This window comes from Bos mutus, chromosome 12 (assembly GCF_027580195.1).
Source record: "Bos mutus isolate GX-2022 chromosome 12, NWIPB_WYAK_1.1, whole genome shotgun sequence".
Taxonomy (NCBI): domain Eukaryota; kingdom Metazoa; phylum Chordata; class Mammalia; order Artiodactyla; family Bovidae; genus Bos; species Bos mutus.
The window spans coordinates 13,248,718-13,270,018 of NC_091628.1; the positions used below are offsets into that span (position 1 = coordinate 13,248,718).

The following is a 21,301-nucleotide window of genomic DNA, read 5'->3' on the forward strand; positions in this document are numbered from 1 at the left end:
GGTGGTGCCTAGTGGTAAAGAACCTGCCTGCCAAAGCAGGAGACACCGGAGACATGGGTTTGATCCCTGGGTTGGGAAGATCCCACTGGAGGAAGGAAATGGCAACCCACTTCAGTATTTTTGCCAGGATAATCCTGTGGACAGAGGAGCCTGGTGGGTTATCATCCATGGGGTCACAGAGAGTCAGAGACGACTGAAACAACACGCATGCACCACTTGATTCCAAATGCTTTAAAGGGACGTGCAGAGCAAGAGGCAAAAAAAGATAGTTTGAGATGTGAAGTTCACACGCAGGTGCGCTGCCCCTCTGAGCTCAGCAACTGCGGGGCGCGGTACCTTCCAGTCCTTTCCAAGCCACAGAAAGCTTGTTTGGTAATTCTGCAGATTAATCACAACTGACCCTGCTGCTCCACTGCTGAGTTCTACCCAAATGCCTGCGAAGGCGTCCCAGAGCAGCAGGCTGCCACTGTGAGAGGCCCAGACAGCAGTGATTCTCAGCACGTTAGCGTCTGCAGGCAGCCCAGCACCCGGGTCGTGGTGACAACCCCAGACACTGAGTGTCCCACCATCCACACAGGTGGTCACTGTCTCCCTTGGAAGCGGTTGGGGGAAGACGCATGGATGGGGAGACCCGCCGTTCTCGTGGAAGGCTGGGATACGGGCCTGGAAGCAAAGGCACTGGCCAACACAAAAGGGCAGGGGGCAAACAGGATGCGTCATTAACCAGGTAGCGGGTGAACGCTTTATCTGAGCCCTTGGCTGAAGGGCCTGGGCTTAGGGCACGCACTCCAGGCAGAGGCGAGGCGACCACAGATGAAGCCTGGCCTCGCAGTGCCACCCTTGTCAGCCAGGTTGCTTGTGTCCAAAGAAGCGGCAGTCCCTTTAACCAGGGTGGTCCAGGCCAGAAGTTGTCTTGAGGCTACTGTGGGCAGCTGCGTCCATCGCAGCTCAGGACGCAGGGGCGGTCCCAGACCCAGCTGGCCGCATACATTCAGCGCAGGCGCACTAGCAGCTGGCCTCCTGCAGAATCTCAATTTGGAGACTTTGGGTCACTCGAAAGGCAGCAGGCAGGTTTTCTTAGTCTTGCTGTGACTCCAGCTCCTGCTCCGCCTGGCCCTGGGGGCTGGAGCTACAGCTCCTGCTCAGCCCGGAGAGCCTCCACGAGCTTCTGCTTTACGAAATTCAGCCCGTCGTGGTACTTAAGTCTGCAAGGTGAGTACCTACCCCCAACAGCCATGGCAGCTTGTTCTGGAAGTTGTCAATACATTGCTTTTTGAATGTTTAAACACACTTGTGTGTGTGTGTGTGTGTGTGTGTGTTTTTCTTTCTTAGACACAATTCGGCCATGGTGTGTTTTCTTTTCTGTATATTGTTGACTTTGGTTTGCTAAAATTTTGCATCAGGTTTTTGCATGTAATGTGAGAGACGGACCTCTAATTTTCTTTTGTTGGTATGTCCTTGGCGAACTTTAGTTTCAGTGTTATGCCTTCCTCATTGAATGAGCTGGGAAGTAGTCCCTCTTTTAACAGTCTGCAAAGTTTATCAGGCAGGATGTAATTTATTCCTTAAAATATGTCGACCGAGAAAAAGCGCACACTGTGAGAGTTGTGAGTTAAGTTTTATTTGGGAAAATGAGGATTGCAGCCTGGGAGACAGCCTCTCAAGATAGTTCTGAGAACCTGCGCAGAAGAGCTAAGGGGAGGGTCAGTATGTATGAGGTTTTAAGGGATAAGTGCAAACAAGAATACATTTTGGCAGAAGGTTGCTGCTGGTCACCAGAAGTAAGATGTCTCCCCTAATGATTTTAGTGCTTTTCTAGGTATGAGAAGATGCGAGAAACTGGACTCAAAATAAGTTCACCATACAAATGCAACTTTTCCATATGGGATATTTTTTCAAGTTTTTAATCTTTTTTATCACAAACTTACACAAAATACTTCTCAGAAGTCGTATTCGGTAGACTTCTTACATCTCATTTGTCAGAACTGTGACTCAGAAACAGTATTTGGAGCGTTGATCATTTTCACCTGACCCACTGCTGCCACAAACAAGACGGGGCTTCTGTTAGATGACAGGAAAAATCAGTTAAGTGGGTCTTAGTTCTTTAGCTTTTGTATAATTTTTCTTTTAAGATTTCTCATTTAAGTGATATCATATGATATTTGTCTTTCTCTATCTGACTTATTTCACTTACTATGGTAATCTCCAGGTCATCCATGTTGCTGCACAGATATTATTTCATTTTTTTTAATGTTTGAGTAGTATTCCATAATAACATCCCATGCCATAGTACTCATTCCATATGTACCACGTCTTCTTCATCCGTTTCTCTGTGGATGGATATTTATGTTGCTTCCATGTCTTGGCTTCTGTAAACAGTGCTACAGTGAACATTGGCATGCACATATTCTTTCAAACCATGGCTTTCTCTGGATACATGCCCAGGAGTGGGATTGCTGTGTCATATGGTAAGTAAGTGTTAGTCGCTCAGTCGTGCCCGACTCTTTGCGACCCCATGGACTGCAGCTCACCAGGTTCCCCTGTCCATGAGATTTACCAGGCAATGATACTGGAGTGGGTTGCTGTTTCCTTCTCCAGCTCTACTTTTAGTTTTCCAAGGACCCTCCATACTGTTTTCCATGTGCCAATTTACATTCCCACCAACAAAGTGGGAGGGTTCTTCCCTTTTCTCCATTCCCTCTCCAGCATTTATTGTTTGTAGATTTTTTTGATGATGGTCCTTCTAACTAGTGTAAGGCGATATCTCATGATAGTTTTGTTTTTTCAGCTTTTTATTTTATATTGGGGTATATAGGTGATTAGCAATGTTGATTGTTTAATTAGTTTCAGGTGATTAATTAGTCTCAGGTATACAGCAAAGTGATTTAGTTATACATATTCCTTTATCTGGGGGCTTCCCAGGTGGCTCAGGCAGTAAAGGATTCACCTGCAATGCAGGAGACCTGTGTTTGATTCATGGGTTGGGAAGATCCTCTGGAGAAGGGAAGGACTACCCACTCTAGTATTCTTGCCTGGAGAATTCCATGGACAGAGGAGCCTGGCGGGCTGTAGTCCATGGGGCTGCAGAGTCAGACAGGACTGAGCGACTAACACACTATACATGTATCTAGGGCTTCCCAGATGGCACTAGTGGGAAAGAACCTGCCTGACAATGCAGGTGGAGACCCGGGTTCAGTCTCTGGGCTGGGAAGAGCCCGTGGAGGAGGGCATGGCAGTCCACTCCAGTGTTCTTGCCTGAAGAATCCCATGGACAGGATTCTGGGGTCCATGGGATCACAGAGGCAGATACGACTGAAGTGACTTAGCACTCATGCATACATGTATCTATTCTTGTTCTAATTCTTTCCCCATTTAGGTTGTTATGCAATACTGAGCGGAGTTCCCTGTGCTGTACAGTAGGTCCTAGTTCATTACCCATTTAAAATATAGCAGTGTGTACACGTCACATCCAGACTCCCTAACTATCCCTCCCTTCTCCCTCCTCCCTTAGAACCATGAGTTCATTCTCTTGAGTCTGCGAGTCTTTTTTTGTTTTATAAATAAGTTGATTTATATCAGTGTTTTTAGATATGCATATAAATGGTAGCATATGAATATTTGTCTTTCTTTGATTTATGTCTCGCTAAGGATGACAATCTCTAGGTCCGTCCATGTTGCTGCAAACAGCATTATTTCATTCTTTTTAATGGCTAGTTAATATTTTATTGTATATGTGTGCCAGATCTTCTTAATGCATTCCTCTGTTGATGGCCATTTAGGTTGCTTCAATGTCTTGGCTATTGTAAACTGCACTTCAATGAACACTAGGGTGCATTTGTACTTTCGGACCATGTTTTTCTCTGGATATATGCCCAGGAGTGGGATTGCAAGGCCATATGGTAGCTCTATTTTTAGTTTTTTAAGGAACCTTCATACTGTTCTCCACAGTGGCTGTACCAGTTTACATTCCCACCAATAGTGTAGGAGGGTTCCCTCTCTCTGCACCCTCTCCAACATTTATTGTCTGTAGATTTTTCGATGGTGGCCATTCTGACCAGTGTGAGGTGATAACCTCATGATAGTTTTGAGTTGCATTTTTCTAATAATTGATGGTGTAGAGCATCTTTTCATGTGCTGCTTGGCCATCTGTATGTCTTCTTTGGAGAAATGTCTGTTTAAGCTTTCTGTCCTCTGCCCATTTTTAAATTTTTTTTTTGTATTGAGCTGCATGAGCTGTTACTAGATTTTGGAGATTAATCCCTATGAGTCCCATCGTTTGCAGATATTTTTGCCCATTCTGTGGGTTGTTTTTTTTTTGTTTTGTTTATGGTTTCCTTTGCAGTGCAAAAACTTTTGGGTTCAGTTAGGTCCCATTTGTTTGCTTTTGTTTTTTCATTAGTCTAAGAGATGTATTGAAAAGGATATGGCTGCAGCTTACGTCCAGGAATGTTCTGCCTGTGTTTTCTTTTAAGAATTTTTTAGTATCAGGTCTTACATTCAGCTCTTTAATTCATTTTGAGTTTATTTTTGTGTGTGGTGTTAAAGAATGCTCTAATTTCTTTCTTTTACTTGTAGCTGTCTAGTTTTTCCAGCACCACTTATCGAAGAGACTGACTTTTCTTCATTGTATAATCTTGCTTCCCCTAATTGACCATAGACGTATGGGTTTCTTCTGGGCTTCTATCATGCTCCGCTGATTTATATTTCTGTTTTTGTGTTACTATCATGCTGTTTTGATGACTATAGGATTGTAGGACAGTTTGAAGTCAGGGAGCCTAATGCTTCCAGCTCCATTTTTTTCTTTCTCAAGGTTGTATTGGCTGTTTGGGGTCTTTTGTGTCTCCATACATATTTAAATCGTTTTGTTCTAGTTCTGTGAAAAATGCCATTGGTAATTTGGTAGGGATTGCATTGAATCTATAGATTGCCTTGGGGAGTGTAGTCATTTTGACAATATTGATTCTTCTGATCCAAGAACACAGTAAATCTTTCCATCTGTTTGCATGTCTTCAATTTCTTTCATCAGTGTCTTATAGTTTTCAGAGTACACGTCTTTTGCTTCTGTAGGTAGGTTCATTCCAAGGTATTTCATTCTTTTTAATGTGATGGTAAGTGGGATTGTTTCCCTAATTTCTCTTTCTGATCTTTTATTGTTTGTATATAGAAATGCAACAGATTCCTGTGCATTAATTTTGTATTCTGACTTTACCAATTTATGGATGATATCTAGTAGTTTTCTAGTAGCATCTTTAGGATTTTCTATGTATTATGTATTAGTATTACATTATCTGAAGATATTGACAGTTTCACTTCTTATTTTCCAATTTGGATTCCTTTTATATCTTTTTCTTCTCTGATTGCCATGACTGGGACTTTCAGAACTATTTTGAATAGAAGTGGTGAGAGTGGACATCCTTGTCTTGCTCCTGAACTTAGAGGAAATGCATTCAGCTTTTCACTATTGAGTATGATGTTAGCTGTAGGATTGTCATATATGGGCAATATTATGTGGAGGAATGTTCTCTCTAAGCCCTCTTTCTGGAGAGTTTTTATTATAAGTGAGTGTTGAATTTTTTCAAAAGCTTTTTCTGCATTTCTTGAGATGATCACATGATTTTTATTCTTCAATTTGTTTATGTGGTGTATCCAACACTTACTGGTTTATGGATATTGAATAATCTTTCCATCCCTGGGATAAATTCCATTTTATCATCGTATATAGTCCTTTTAATGTATTGTTGGATTCTGTTTGCTAGTATTGTGTTGAGGATTTTTGTGTATATGTTTCTTAGTGATCCTGGCCTGATTTTGGTATCAAGGTAGTGGTGGCCTCATAGAATGAGTTCAGGAGTGTTTCTTCTGCAATTCTTTGGAATAGTTTCAGAAGGATACTAAATGTTCCTTCTCTAAATGTTTGGTGTAATTTCTCTGTGAAGCCGTCTGCTTTTGGACTTTTGTTTGTTGAGAGTTTTTAAGTTACTGATTCAATTTCAGTAATAGTAATTGGTCGGTTCATATTTTCAGTTTCTTCCTGGTTCAGCCTTGGGTGATTGTACATTTCTAAGAATTTATTCATTTCTTCTAGCTTGTGTATTTTATCGGTATTTAGTTACTCATAGTAGTCTCTTATCCTTTTTATTTCTTTGGTGAAGGTTGTAACTTCTTTTTTATTTGATTTTATTGACCCTCACCCTCTCTCTCTCTTTCTTGATGAGTCTGGCTAAAGTTTTATTAATTATGTTTATCTTCTCAGAGAAATAGCTTTTAGTTTAATTGACCTTTTCTATTGCTTTTGTAGTATCTAGTTTATTTATTCTGTACTGATCCTTACGATTTCTTTCCTTTTGCTAACTTTGGGTTTTGGTTTTTCCTCCTTCTCTAGTTGCTTTAGGTACAAGGTTAGGCTTTTTATTTGAGATTTCTGTTTCCTGAGGTAGTATTGTATGGGGCTTCTCTGGTGGCTCAGATGGTAATGAATCTACCTGCAATGCAGGAGACCTGGGTTCAATCCTTGGGTCAGGAGGATCTCCTGGAGGAGGGCATGGCAACCCACTCCAGTATTCTTGCCTGGAGAATTCTTTGGACAGAGAGGAGTCTGGTGGGCCCCAGTCCATGAGTTGCAAAGAGTCAGACATGACTGAGTGAGCAACACTTTCGCTATCATAGTACAATAAACTTCCCTCTTAGAACTGCTTTTGCTGTGTCCTGTAGGGTTGAGGTCCTCATGCCTTTTTTTTTTGTCTCTAGATGCTGTTTGATTTTCTCTTTGATTTCTTCAGCGATTCATTGGTTGTTCAGTAGCCTGTTGTTCAGCATCCATGTGTTTGTGTTTTCTGCAGATCTAATAGTGGATTTCAAATGTCATAGCATTGTAGTTGGAAAAGATGCTTGATATTTTAATTTTCTTAAATTTACTGAGGCTCACTTTGTGGCCCAGTGTGTGATCCATCCTAGAGAACGTTTCTTGTGCACTTGAGAAGAATGTGTAGTCTTCTTCTTCTTCGCTTGATCCATTGATCATTATGTAGTATCCCCTGTCTCTTAACAGTCTTTTGCTTTAAATTTTATTTTGTCTTCCATGAGTATTGATACACTGGCTTTCCTTTGATTTCCACTTGCATGGAATACCTTTTTATGTCCCCCCCACTTTCCGTCTGTATGTGTTGCTATATCTGAAGTGGGTCTCTTATAGACAGCATATATAAGGGTCTTTTTAAAAATATGTATTTTAAATTTTATTTGGCTGTGTCAGGTCTTAGTTGCAGCATGCAGGATCTTTAGTTGAAATATGTGGGATTTTTAGTTGTAGCATACAAACTCTAGGTCCTTGACCAGGGATTGAACCCAGCCCCCTTGCATTGGGAGCATGGACTCTTAGCCACTGGACCACCAGGGAAGTCTCCACAGGTCTTGATTTTGTATCCTTTCACCCAGTCTGCTTCTCTTGGTTGGGGCATTTAATCTGCTTACATTTAAGGTAATTAACAATATGTATATTCTTAACTGCCATTTTGTTAATTGTTTTGCATTTATTTTTGTAGGTCTTCTTTTCTTCCCTTACTCTCTTGTTCTCTTGTGATTTGATGACTGTCTTTAGTGTTGTGTTTGGATTCCTTTTTCTTTTTTGTCTGTACATAGATTATAGATTTTTTTGTTGTTTGTGGTGACCATGTGTTTTGGTATAGCAGTCTATATGTAAGCAGAATTGTTGTAAGTTTCTGGTCTTTTAACTTCAAAGGCATTTACAATGTTTTGCATTTATAGTATTTTCTCATGATTCCTAGTTTAGATATCTTAGTTCTATTTGTATGATTTCCTACCTTTCAGTTCAGTTCAGTTGCTCAGTCGTGTCCGACTCTTTGACAACCACATGAATTACAGCACGCCAGGCCTCCCTGTCCATCACCAACTCCCGGAGTTCACTCAAACTCACGTCCATTGAGTCGATGAAACCATCCAGCCACCTCATCCTCTGTCATCCCCTTCTTCTCCTACTCGCAATCCCTCCCAGCATCAGAGTCTTTTTCCAATGAGTCAACTCTTCGCATGAGGTGGCCAAAGTACTGGAGTTTCAGCTTCAGCATCATTCCTTCCAAAGAAATCCCAGGGCTGATCTCCTTCAGAATGGACTGGCTGGATCTCCTTGCAGTCCAAGGGACTCTCAAGAGTCTTCTCCAACACCACAGTTCAAAAGCATCAATTCTTCGGCACTCAGCTTTCTTCACAGTCCAACTCTCACATCCATACATGACCACTGGAAAAACCATAGCCTTGACTAGACGGACCTTTGTTGTCAAAGTAATGTCTTTGCTTTTGAATATGCTATCTAGGTTGGTCATAACTTTTCTTCCAAGGAATAAGTGTCTTTTAATTTAACTGTTTGCTTTTACCAGTGAGCTTTTCCATTTGTAATTTCCTTGTTTCTAGTCCTGGCCTTTTCTTTTGCACCTAGAAAAGTTTCTTTAGCATTTGTTGCAAAGCTTGTCTGGTGGTGCTGAATTCTCTTAGCTTTTGCTTGTCTGTCTATGGTTTTTCCAGTGGTCATGTATGGATGTGAGAGTTGGACTGTGAAGAAAGCTGAGCACCAAAGAATTGATGCTTTTGAACTGTGGTGTTGGAGAAGACTCTTGAGAGTCCCTTGGACTGAAGGAAATCCAACCAGTCCATTCTAACAGAGATCAGTCCTGGGTGTTCATTGGAAGGACTGATGCTGAAGCTGAAACTCCAGTACTTTGGCCACCTGATGTGAAGAGCTGACTCATTGGAAAAGACCCTGATGCTGGGAGGGATTGGGCGCAGGAGGAGAAGGGGACGACAGAGGATGAGATGGCTGGATGGCATCACCGACTTGATGGACATGAGTTTGGGTAAACTCGGACAGGGAGGCCTGGCATGCTGCAATTCATGGGGTCGCAAAGAGTCGGACACAACTGAGTGACTGAACTGAACTGAAAGCTTTTAATTTCTCCATCAAATCTGAATGACAGCCTTGTTGGGTAGAGTATTCTTGGTTGTAGCTTCTTCCCTTTCATAACTTTAAATATATCATGTCACCTCTGTCTGGCCTGCGTGAGTTTCTGCTAAGAAATCAGCTCATAACCTATCTTTAGTGGGACTTTGCTTATATATTATTTGTTGCTTTTCTCTTATGCTCTTAATGCTTCTTCTGTGTCTTTAATTTTTGTCAGTATGGTTACCATGTGTCTTGGGCTGTTCCTCCTTGGGCTCATCCTGCCTGGGACTCTCTGTGCTTCCTGGACTTGAGTGACTGTTTCCTTTCACATGTTAAGGAAGTTTACAGCTATTATCTTTTTCAAATATCTTCTTGGGTCCTTTCTCCCTCACTTCTGCTTCTGGGACCCCTATAATGTGAATGTTGGTGTGTTTAATGTTGTCCCAGACATCTTTTAGACCGTCTTCATTTCTTTCATGGAAACGGCAACCCACTCCAGTGTTCTTGCCTGGAGATTCCCAGGGACGGTGGAGCCTGGTGGGCTGCCGTCTGTGGGGTCGCACAGAGTCGGACACGACTGAAGCGACTTAGCAGCAGCGGCGGCATTTCTTTCACTCTCTTTTCTTTCTTTTGTTCTGTGACTGATTTCCACCATTCTGTCTTTCAGCTCACTTATTTGTTCGTCTGCCTCACTTTTTCAGTTGATTCCTTCTAGTGTATTTTTCATATTGCAGTTACTGTACTGTCCAGCTTTTGTTCTTTAGTTCTTCTAGGTCTGTGTTAGACATTTATTGTATCTTCTCAATCTGTGCCTCCATTCTTTTTCTGAGATCATGGATCATCTTGACAGTCATTATTTTGAATTTTTTTCAGGTAGACCACCAGTCTCCACTTCACTTTGTTCTTCTCCTGGGGTTCTATCTCCTTCATCTGGGACATATTCCTCTACCATCTCATTCTGTCTAACTTTCTGTAATTGTTATTTCCATTCTGCAGGTGGCAGGGTTGTAGTTCTTCTTGCTTCTGTTGTCTGCCCCCCTGGTGGATGAGGCTAAGAGGCTTGGGCAGGCTTTCTTGGGGGAGGGACTAGTCCTTGCCCACTGGTGGTAGAGCGGGGTCTTGTGTCTCTGGTGGGCAAGGCCATTTCAGGGGGTGTGTTGAGTGGGCGACTGTGTACTCAGGAAGACTTCACGCCACCTGTATGTTGATAGGTGCAGCTATATTCCTGTCCTGTTGGTTGGCTGGCCTGAGGCATCCCAGCATTGGCGCCTACAGGCTGTTGGAGGAGGCCCCGTCTTGGTGAGAGAATGGTGGACCCCAGGAGGGCTCATACCAGTGACTTCTCCCCAAAACTGCTACTTCAGTGTCTGTCCCAGCAATGAGCCACAGCTAACCCCGCCTCCATAGTAGATGCTCAGTACCAACAGGTGGGTCTGACCCAGGTTCTTATGAGGTCATTGCTTATTCCATTTGGGCTGCTATAACAAACAAAACTGTAGACTGGGTATTTTAAACAAATATTTGTGCCTCACTGTTCTGGAGGCTGGAAAGTCCAAGATCAAAATGCCAGCAGATTTGGTGTCTGGTGAGAACTCACTTCCGGTTCATAGATATCTTTTCAGGAAAAGATTTTATCTGAAGGCCTGTTCTGCCAGTTTTTCCTAAGCACAGAGTGCCTCATTCCTGATCTCTACCCTAGACTCTTTTCAGAGTGTGTTGAAGGTCATTGGCCAATAACTTCATCCTTATAGAGGCAGATGGCAAGCAACAGTTTTTAGTTGTCAAATATTTGATGAAAGTGTTGAATTCCTCTGGATTTCAGATTTTCATTGAGGCCAAGGCTTTAGATTATGGGTTTGGTCCTTTAATAGATGTAGAACTATTCAGATGTAGAACTATTTGGTTTGGGTAAGTTGAGCTTTCCCTAGGGTAGATTCCATCTAAAAATTTAAATTAATTGGCTCAAAATTGTTCATAGTAAGCTCTTATGATTTTTCCAATATAGGATCTGTAAGGTGTTACTTTTTTCATTCTTAATTTTGGTTGTTTGTGTTCCCTCTGTCTCTGTGTCCCTCCTTCTCTTTTTCATACACATAGCTTCTCTGGGCTCATCTTGTTCAGGCTGGTCAGTTACAGACTTGGGCCACATCTAACCTTGAGTCTGTTTTTGTCAATAAAGTTTTATTGACACACAGCCACACCTAGTCATTTATTGTCTATGGCCGCTTTCACTCTACAATGCCAGATAGAGCTGCACAGAGACCACAGGCCTGCCAAGACTAAAATAATAATAATACACCCGGCCCTTTACAGAAAAAGGATCTACTTGAACAACTTTCAAATATACTATAAAGCAGTGTTAACAGTAGTTTTCGGGTTGTACATTACATCCCAAGGGTTGTTTTTTATTTTACTTTCTTCTTTGTAGCTTTTGTGTTTTCAAAACCTTTTTATATTGAATATGTACTATTTTATAATCTAGAAACAGTCATAAAATAAACCCATGGCTCACCTTAATCCAATGGATTGTGTGAATCCAGTTCTGAAGGATTAAAATACCATCTTTTTTTCAATTAAAGTACAGTTGATTTGTGATACTATATTAGTTTGAGGTGTACACCATAGGGATCGAGTATTTTTATAGATTATATTCTAAAGTTATTATAAGTATTGACTGTGTTTCCTGCGGTGTGTGATAGATCCTTGTATCATAATAGTTTGCACCTCTTAATCTCCTCCTCGTATTGCTCCTCCCTCCTTCCTCTCCCCACTGGTGACCACTAATTTGTTCTCTGAATCGATGAGTCTGTTTCTGTTTTGTTATATTCATTTACTTTGTTTTTCAGATTACACGTATAAGTGATAACGTGCAGTATTTGTCTTTCTCTCTTTGACTTATTTCATTGAGCATAAATACCTCCAGGTCCATCTGTGTTGTTACAAATGGCAAAATTTTGTTCTTTCTTGTGGCTGATAACACAAAGTCTTTAGCGAGCTAGAGATTCTTTGTATTTTTAAACAATTTAGTTCCTATATTTCACACTAAGAAGACAAGAGCTTGGGGGAAGCCACATGGGAGGCTCCTGGCACGTGAGACCGAGCGTCTTTGCGCTGCTCCAGGGAGCAGTCTGCTCCGTGGCTGTAGTTGTCTTGTCTGTAGTTGACAGCGGTTTTAGCCCTTGCGGCCTTGGTCGTCTTCAGTTTTATTGATTGAATTAATACTTCTTTATCTACAAAAAGTAGAATGGATTTTTTAAAAAGTCTTTTTCATTATGACAAGAATCTATCCAATTGGATTCTATTAACTAAAAATTTTGGTTTAAAAGCATCTAAGTAGTATTAAGGGAATTCTCTTCTTGAACTTTCTAATTAGCTTTCATAAGAGCCAATTTCCACCCCTCCACTCCCTTTTTTTTATAGAGCAGGTCATTTGTAGATGGATCTTATCTTCAAAGGAAGGCTGAAGAGGGGCAGTTTGGTTTCTTGACTGATTACACAGCTTTTCCGTATGGGATGTTTTATTTTACATTCTTGAATTAATCGTTAGCTGATTTCCCATATCTGATTCCATTTGGAATAGCAGTCCTGTTCCATTTGGGCTGCTCTAACAAAAATACAGACTGGGTGCTTTTCACAAATGAATTTTTGGCTGTGCCGTGTCTTCGTTGCCGTGCACGGGCTTTCTCACCACGGGTTGTGGTGAGCGCGGGCTCCTTTCCCCTGTGGTGGCTTCTCTGACTGTGGAGCGCGGGCTCTAGGCTCAGGCTTCGGCTGCTGCGGAGCACAGCGTCAGCTGCCCTGCAGCATATGCAGTCTTCCTGGACCAGGGACCAAAAGCGTGTCCCCTGCATTGGCAGGCAGGTTCTTAACCACTGGATCACCAGGGAAATCCCTAGACTGGGTGTTTAAAAGACAAATACTTATTTCTTACTATTCTGGAGGCTAGCAGCTCTGAGATCAAGATGCTGGCAGATTTGGTGTTTGGTGAGAACTCACTTCCTCGTTCATAGCCTGCTGCCTTCTCGTTATAACCCAGCATGGTGGAAGAAGGCAAGGGGACCCTCTAGGGTCTCTTTTACGGGGGCACTGATTCGTGTGGGTTCCACCCTCATGACCTAATCACTCCCAAAGGCCCCACCTCCTGATATATCACGCTGGGGGCTAAGGATGTTAACTTATGAATTTTGGGGGAACACAGACATTCATTCTATAACATCTGACTTTTGTTTTCTTTCAAATGTTGATTAACTGATTTTTTTTTCCCCCTCCATCCCCTTCCCCCTCTTTCTTCCTTGAGTTTCAGAAACCTAGCAAACTTATTTTATATATTGATTCACATATGGATACTCTGGGAACTTTCTAAAGGTTTTTATTGGTCTTTTTGGCTAAACATTTTGCTGATAGTCCCAGGACCCTGAATTCTTCCCTAATTCAATGAAATGGCCTGTTTTAATATTTAAACTGGTCTGCAAGAGTAAGGCCATCTTGATACAACTAAGAGTTCTGCCACCCTGGACTATTGCTCAAAACATATTTCAGTTTTATTTGAAAGCTTTTTTATGTGTATCCCCCAAAGCACCTTAGTTGAAAATCTAATATGTCTGGAGCTTTATACAGACCAATGTCTCTTTCTTGCTTTCTGTATACCAGTAAAATTGTGTATTTCATTTTAACCGCAATCTGCCCGTGTTTAAAATATAAAGCTAAGGTTAAGAATTTTACTGCTAACAACCCCACCTGGACATCTCAGTTTCGAGATACAATCTCACAGAGACCGTTTTATTAGCCCCACAGCTCAACCCTACTAAATATGCCAGTTTATCTTATTAATCCTTGGCTACAAAAATATCAGAATCATTTACGAGCTAAAGTTTGTTTTAGCCTTTTAGTTTTCTGGACCTTTTCCACGTTATTTCCATTAGCCTGGGGGAGGAGAGTCTCGGACTTGGGGACAGAGAGGCTTTGGGACTGGCCACCCACTGTAGCTGGCCTCTGCTGCTGGTCCCTTGGCCCTAGGACTTTGTACCTCCTTGTGGAAAAAGGGCATGAAGGTGGTAGAGAAGGAGAATGCCTCTCCTGGACTTCTACGGCCGGGCTCTGATGAATCTTTTTTTTTAATTAATGTTTGTTTACTTACTTTATTTTTGGCCCCGCTGGGTCTTCATCCAGCTTTTCTCTAGTTGTGACGAGCAGGGGCTGCTCTTCATTGCAGCGCACAGGCTTCTCGTTACAGCAGCTTCTCTGATTTTTTTTTAATTGAATGATAATTGCTTTACAGAATTTTATTGTTTAGCATTTTATATGTTTAGCTTCTTATGCAGGAGCACGGGCTCTGGGCACGAGGGCTTCAGTATTGCAGGATGTGCACTCAGCGCTGTGACTCCCAGGCGGAGTTGCACGTGGAATCTTCTCGGCCCAGGGGTCCAACCCAAGTCCCCTGCATTGGCAAGCGCATTCTGAGCCACTGGACCACCAGGGGAGTCCAGGCCCTCTTTGATGTAAGAGGGTCTCCTGTCTTATCCAGGGAGGAACAACCTGGATGCCTGCTGTTGCTTAGTTGGAGGTTGGGGGTTCCATGTCTGGGTGGCCTTCCTTTTTGGGTGTCGGGGGGTGCAAGATGCCCTCCCACTGTGTTGCTCCTCCGGTCCCAAAGCAGCCGGCTTTCTTCTTATCACATCTTGCTCTCCTTTGGTGCCTGCTGTGCTGTTCCCAGTTTTTATTCTTGTGTTTAGTGCAGATGAGTCAGGAGGATGGGCCCCCACCCCTCTTGTCTGAACCGGCTTTCTTAGCTGTATAAAAGGTTTTATTTTATTCATACTTCTTCACTTATTTATAAAATAATGCCCTACATTCAGGGACCATATGTGGTTTTTCATGCCAGAAGAACTCCAGGATTTATTCTCTGCTCATAGACAGGAGCAGTGATTAGACTGAAATGCTGTAGAACCCATGAAATACAGCTTGGACCAATTCTCCAGCGGGGCCTCAGGATGTCTTGAGTTGCCTTCCAGACCTCACGCTCATGTTCACGTTTTGCCATCATACTCAGGAGATGGGCAAAAATGTGTAAGTCTGTTGGAATTAGGGGCTGGGGAACCAGTGCCATGCACCCCCTGCCCTTTCATGGTAACAAGGACACTGGCTGCTTGCTGAATCAGAGATCTTTATTGCTTGGAAGATTTGGCCCCACCTGGCTTTTCTTGCCACCCAACAGAAACTTGGCCATGTCTCGAATTTTATTTACCAAAGCAAAGTGCCCAGCTGAAGCCTGGGCCTCACAACCACTGGGCTTCAGGAATGTCTGGGGGCGACGTGGAGAACTTACAGACAGAGCTGACAGCATCTCCTGGGAAAGAGCGTAACCCCGTCCACTGCTGGACCTCAGACGTGGGCGTGCATTTTTTCTTTTTTTGACTGTTCTCTTTGCTTCACATTCTGTATCCAGCCTCTCTTCACATTCTGTATCTAACCTCTTGTCAACACCACCTTCTATATATCCAGAATCCAGCATCTTCTCATTGTCTCCATGGCTGCTGTTATTCAGTCGCTCAGTCGTGTCTGACTCTCTGTGACCCCATGGACTGTAGCCCGCCAGGCTCCTCTATCCGTGGGATTTCCCAGGCAAGAATACTGGAGTGGGTTGCCGTTTCCTTCTCCAGGGGATCTTCCCAGACCAGGGATCAGGCCCACCTCTCCTGCATTGGCAGGCGGGTTCTTTACCGCTGAGCTACCAGGGAAGCCCTAATGAGAAGCCAGCCAGGGAGGTCTCAATGGCTACGTCCCCACACAATACCAGTGCGCTGGCTGGCCAGCTGATATCCCCTTCCTTCTAGCTCCTTCACCACTGAACTGCAAGTCAGGTGATGAAACTGCCCTGTTTAAATCCCTCCGGTATTTCCAGCTCGCTCAGGGTAAGATTCAAAGTTCTTTGGTGGCCCTGGGGCGCCCACAGAATACTTCATGACCTCATTTCCTCCATCTCTCCTCCTTGTTCATTCTTCTGCAGTAATCGTGGCAGCTCTCAAACCTGCCAGACACCCTCCCACCTCAGCACCCCCCACACACAACCCTCTGCCTTCGGTGATCTTCCCTGTACATTCACATGACTGACTTTAACCTCTCAAATAAGCCCCCTTGTCAACAGGTCCTTGATAACCCTGGTATCTGGGCCGGCTGGCTAGACGGTAAAGAATCCACCTGCAATGCGGAAGACCTGGGTTCGATCCCTGGGTTGGGAAGATCCCCGGAGAAAGGAATGGCTATGCATTTCAGTATTCTAGCCTAGAGAAACCCATGCACCGAGGAGCCTGGCAGGCTACAGTCCATCAGGTTGCAGAGAGTCAGACACGACTGAGCTATGGACACTAACAAGCGTGGTATATAAATACTCTTCACTCCTGGGTCACTCTCAATCCCCTTACTCTGCTCTGTTTCTCTTCACTGCACCTGGCATCTCTTGACATAGATATGTATTTGTCTAAGGAACATGTAAGAGAGGGAGAGAGGACTCTGATGTGTTCCTTCCGTATCACCAGAACCTGGGACAGAGCTTGACATGTGATTGGTGTTCGCTGATGAAGGAGAGAATGGATGTAGATGATAGCCTACATCTCTTCAAGGTGGGACTGGGACGCCTCCTGCAAGAGCTTGTCATCGTGAAACGAGGCATGTGAGAGAGTTAACCCAGTGCCAAGGAGGGTTGTTCTAAAGACTGAGTCATGACTGTCAGGTCCAGTACCCATTGGACACATTTTGGGGTCTTTGAAAGACAGGAGGACTTTACATAACATCAGAAAGATCCATTCCATTTCGCCGGACTGGAAAACCTGGGCGCCCAAACCAGCGCTGGTGTGGGAGGGAATGTTCTTCTCTTTTCTCCTGGCGTTGGTTTCCTGTGTCTGTGACACGCACAGCCGACACTTGGCAGGTTGAAACAGGACCCACTCGTTCTCGCATAGATCTGTGAGTCAGAAGTCCTGGCTGGGCTCTCTGCCTAGTGTCTCGCAGGCCAAAGTCGTGGTGTCGGTCAGGCAGGCTCTTCCCTGGAGTCTCTGGGGAGGATCCTGCTTCCAAAGTCATTGAGATTGTTGACAGGGTTCACCTCCTGTGGCCAAAGGACTGAGGTCCTTGTCTCCTTTCTGACTGTCAGTCAGGGGCCGGTATCAGCTGCCAGAGGGCATCTGCATTTCTTTCTGCATTGGCCCTCGGTCTTCAAGGCAGCAGTGATACATCAGATCCTTCTGCTGCATATTTCTCTGACTTCCCTCTCTTCCGTGGGCTGCGGAGAGCTCTGCTTCTAAAGGGCTCATTCAGTTTGAGTGAGGCCCAGCTGGATCCTCTTTCCTTTGCCCTAAAAAGTAACATAACCATAGGAGTGACATCCCATGATGTTTGTGGATTCGACCCATACTCCCAAGGGAAGGGGCACGAAGCAAGGGTCACAGCGGATGGTTCTTAGAATTCTACCTAACTCAGCTCACTGCACATCACAGCACAGTTGGGTTCTGAGAGGGTCCCGGGCATCAGAAATGATACCTGACGAGAGGCAGTGGAACCCACTGTATTTGTGAGACAAATAGTGGGACTCCTGTTCAGCCCTGGGGAATTCTGGAGGGAAATGGGATGCTTCTGGGAGAGGCGCTGCCCTTGTGGCTTGGCAGACCAGTGGCACTGGCAGGAATAGACTGTTTATGGACCCGTGAGAGATGCCTGGTAGAGAACTGCAGAAAGCCTTGAGAAACAAAGACTTTTCAAAGGGTCGGTGATCCTATAGCAGCAGATGGGGGCCACCGACGAATCAAATGTGAGTCATTACTGTTCAGGTGAGATGTTTGTGTATAAGAAAGTGAGGACTGAGGAAATTTGCCCCTGTGAGAGCGGATGTTAGCAACTTAGTCTGAGGTCTTGAAGATCTGTGGTCTTTCAGCTCAAGATCTTAACCTGATAAGTGGGGCTTCCCTGCTGGCTCAGTTGGTAAAGAATCTGCCTGCCGGTGTAGGAGACGTGAGTTCAATCCCTGAGTCAAGAAGATCCTCTGGAGGAGGAAATGGCAACCCACTCCAGTATTCTTGCCTGGGCAATTCCATGGACGGAGGAGCCTGGCGGGCTACAGTCCACAGGGTTGCAAGAATCGGACACGACTTAGCGACTAAACAACAACCTGGTAAGCAGCTAAGCCAGGTCAAGCTCTAAAGCCCGTTGAGTTCTCTGAACTTCCCTGGTGGTCCAGTGGTTAAGAATCTGCCTGCCAGTGCAAGGGACGTGGGTTCGATTCCTGGCCCGGGAAGATTCCACATGCTAGGGGGCAACTAAACCTGTGTGCTGGCGTAACTGAAACTTGCACCCCAGAGCCGGAGCTCTCCAGCAAGAGTGGCCACAGCAGTGAGAAGCCCAAGCACCACAATGAAGAGTAGTAGCCCCTGCTCGCCACAACCAGAGAAAGTCCATGTGTAGCAAAAAAGACCCAGCATGGCCAAAAATAAGCCTAAAACATTTTTTAAAGCCCCTGAATTCTCTTAAGCACTGTGCCAGGGGTGGGAAGCAAGTGGCAGACTTGCTGTGCTGGGCACACCCGCGCATGCCCCAGCACTGACTGACCACATAGACCTCCTGGTGAGCCTTGGACTCATCCAGACTGACCGCCACTGCCGATAAAACAGTGGAAATCCAGGACAGAACTCACCTCCTATCCCTCAGCTACATTATACCACAAATCCCAGCCATGCCAGAGACAGAAAATTTCTACTTCTTTCTTACTCTAGCTGCAAAATTGCATATTGTAAGTGTTAAAGGAAGCCGTTGACTCCCTCTGTTATGTACCATTAGTTGAATCTGACTGAGAAGAGAAAGTGAGGAGAATTGAAATCTTTTATACATTTTTTAAGGGCTATTACTCAGACTTATATGAATTCAGGGATCCTCTTCTGTGAGCGTTCCCCTTTTCTAATGAATGGAAAAGGAATTAAAATGATTAGATGGCAGGGATATAGACCCATAGAGGATGTAGCAGAGCCATTTGTGCTATTTAACCTTCTTAGAGCTCGCGATGGTCACATTAAGAGGCAGTGCCCTGTTCGCACGGACAAGCAGAGCAGGCTTAGAGAGCTGTTGGGATGCCCGTGCTAGTGGAAGTTACTGAAGGCCGTGCGAGCTGTCGCCATGAGAGGCACAGGGGTCTCTTGGGTGGCGCAGAAGCTCTCTTCAGAAGTAGGAATATATGGGGGCTACCGGAGCCTTTTGTGGCCTTGAGGTTAGAACCTGGAAGGTTAACTTGTTAAAACATTTTTATTGAAGTGTAGTTGATTTACCACGTTGTGTTAATTTCTGGTGTACGAAAAAAAAAAGTGATTCAGTTATATGTGTGTATAAATGTGTTTTTTTATATTCCTTTCCACTGTGGTCTATTATATTGAATATGATTTCCTGTGCTATACAGCAAGACTTTGTTGTTTATCCATTATCCCTATTTGCATGTACACACACACACACATAATTGTTTGTATCTGCTAGTCCCAAACTTGCCTGGTGGCTCCATCAGTAGAGAATCCACCTGTAATGCAGGAGACCCAGATTCAATCCCTGGGAGGGGAAGATCCCCTGGAGAAGGAAATGGCTACCCACTGCAGTATCCTTGCCTGGGAAATCCCATGGACAGAGGAGCCTGGTGGGCTCCAGTCCATAGGGTTGCAGAGTTGGACGCGCCTAAACCACCAGCAATGCCAAACTCTCGGTCCGTCCCTGTCCCACCACTGCCTCTGGCAACCACAAATCTGTTCTCTTTGAGTCTGTGTCTTTAACTTCTTTATATAGACTTCTTAAGGATGGATCTATACTGCACAGCCAGCTCACACACAAGAAATCAGGTATTTCTAGATTAGACAGTTGAGTCGAAGAGGAAAACCATGACTCAGTCTAAAAACCAGTAACAGGTTATGTGACAGTAACACTTTATGAGGTTACCTTCCAGAGCCCGGTGATACAGCTCTGACTTGTTCCCCCCAACTGCTCCTGACCAGGTGGGAGCCACCTGATCTCAAAGCTTTCTGTATGGTTCTTCTCTCTTCTGGTCTGCCCTTTCTTTCCTCTTTGTCTGGCTACCTGCAGTTCAGTCGTCAGATCTCAGTGTGAGTGTCACGCCCTGCAGGCCTGATCAGATGCCCCAGTTACACGCCTGCCTGGAGCCCTGGACTTGGTCTCAGTTACCCTTGTAGTTGCTTTTTTAGTGATGCTTTACTAAGTGAGTAATTGTGGAGCTCGTTGCTTAATAAGGTTTTAAGTTCCTTGAGGGCAGGGCTTAGCTGCCCTCAAGTGGAGTGGGTAGCCATTTCCTTTCTTCTTCATGTCTGTATCTGCAAAGCCTGACTCAGTGTTTAACTCTCAGGCAGGGGCCCAGAGACCATGTGTGCAATGAGAGAAAGAATCAAAACACCAGAGCGTGGCCTTTGGAGCATGGCTGTGATGGAAGCGTGCTGCAGATGGGCCTGGTTCTCAGTATGCCTTCTCCCTCTGGTAGCATCTCTTATCCTGTAGACTTCCACCAATTCTGAGTTCATGCGTATAGGCCTGACTTAACTCTCAGCTGGCTGTTGGGTATTTCCCCAGTTAAGAAACTGAGCTGACAATGACCAGGGCTATTTTAAGCTGTTGTTGGAGAATCTTCACAGTGTGTTTCTAGGTCCCAGGTGCTGGGAGGATTCTAAATTGGTAACCAAGGTGCTGATCTAGGAAATGTCATGTTCCATGAGGAGCTTCTCTTGAGACTCTGAAATTAGGCCACATGGCAGATGGGAGAGGTGGGAGGGAAATTTTTTTGTGGTGGCGATGTGTAGGAAGATGGATCAAGCAACTGTTTTTGTTTTTAACAGAAGCTGTGTTAGTCAAAAATGTCCGCAAGAGATCTGGCATTTTTATTAAGCCTCTAGAAAAGCTATGCACCTCAAAAATATGGGCCTTACAGGCAAGGGCTCTGCTCGTTGGTTAATTGTGGGAGGTTTGGTGGGTGGTTAGTTGTTTGTTTTCTTCTGGTCAAGGCTTGCCTTTCTTGCATTCGATCGTTTTTATTTATCTGGCTGTGGTCAGGTCTTCATTGCGGCAGGTGGTATCTTGTTGCGGCACATGGGCTGTCCAGTTGCAGCATGAGGGCTCCAGGGCGTGCAGACTCAGGAGCTGCAGAGCACAGGCTTAGTTGCTCTGAGGCATGTGGGATCATAGTTCCCTGACCAGGGATCAAACCAGCGTCCCTTGCATTAGAAAGAAAGAAAGTGAAAGTCTCTCAGTCGTGTCTGACTCTTTATGATCCCATGGACTGTAGTCCATGGAATTCTCCAGGCCAGAATACTGGAGTGGGTA

At 44.4% G+C, this 21,301-nt stretch overlaps 1 long non-coding RNA gene across 1 annotated transcript in view; it reads left to right on the forward strand.

Moving 5' to 3' along the window:
* Positions 1-907: 907 nt before the first annotated feature.
* Positions 908-21,301, forward strand: part of LOC138990179 (uncharacterized) — a 57,699-nt gene continuing 37,305 nt past the window's right edge. Inside the window, exon 1 of the long non-coding RNA XR_011466274.1 lies at positions 908-1,212. This is a non-coding gene — a long non-coding RNA (uncharacterized lncRNA). The remainder of the gene's footprint in view (positions 1,213-21,301) is intronic.